The 825-nt window shown below is 42.7% G+C and overlaps 1 protein-coding gene across 1 annotated transcript in view; it reads left to right on the forward strand.

Moving 5' to 3' along the window:
- The window catches only part of EYA4 (EYA transcriptional coactivator and phosphatase 4), a 102,422-nt gene that overhangs the window by 75,389 nt on the left and 26,208 nt on the right, over window positions 1-825 (forward strand). The gene's annotated exons all lie outside the window — the stretch shown is intronic.

Genomic DNA, 825 nt, shown 5'->3' on the forward strand with positions numbered 1-825 from the left:
AGTATAAAATGCACAAGGGCAGGGGTTTTGCTTATTTGGTTCTCTGCTCTGTACACAGAATTTGAACATGTCTAAAAACTAAAAAAAAAAAAAAAAAATCACCTCACTGCCATCCAGTCAGATCTGACTCATAGTGACCCCTCCTTGGGTTTCCGATGTGGTATCTCTATGGAAGTAGATTGCCCAGTCTTCCTTCCGAGGAATGGCTGGTGGGTTTGAACTGCCAGCTTTCTGATTAGCAGGCAAATGCCTTATGCACTGCACATACTTGTTGTTAGGTGCCATTGATTTGTCTCTAACTCATAGTGAACCTACGTACAGCAGAATGAAACAATGCCTGGGCCTGGGCCAGCTCCACAATCCTTGCTGTACCTTAGCCCAGGGTTGTAGCCACTGTGTCAATCCATCTTGTTGAGGGCCTTCCCCTTTTTCATTGACCCTCCACTTTACCAAGCATGATACCCTTTTCCAGGGAATGGTCCCTTCCAACAACATGACCAAAGTAGGTGAGATAAAGTCTGGTAATTCTCACTTCCAAGGAGCGTTCTGGCTGCACTTCTTCCAAGACAGATTTGTTATTTCTTTTAGCAGTGCATGGTACTTTCAGCATTCCACACCAATGCTACAAAACATTGACTCTACTTCAATCTTCCTTATTCACTGTCCAGCTCACATGCATATGAGGCAATTGAAAATACCATGGCTTGTGTCAGGTGCACCTTTATTTTCAAGGAGATATGTTTGCTCTTCAGCACTTTAAAAAGGTCTTTTGCAATAGGAGTAAAAGGGACATTCCTCAACATAATAAAAGGCATTTATGCAAAA

This window comes from Orycteropus afer, unplaced genomic scaffold, assembly GCF_000298275.1.
Source record: "Orycteropus afer afer isolate SDZICR_OR568_19922 unplaced genomic scaffold, OryAfe1.0 scaffold00182, whole genome shotgun sequence".
Taxonomy (NCBI): Eukaryota; Metazoa; Chordata; class Mammalia; order Tubulidentata; family Orycteropodidae; genus Orycteropus; species Orycteropus afer.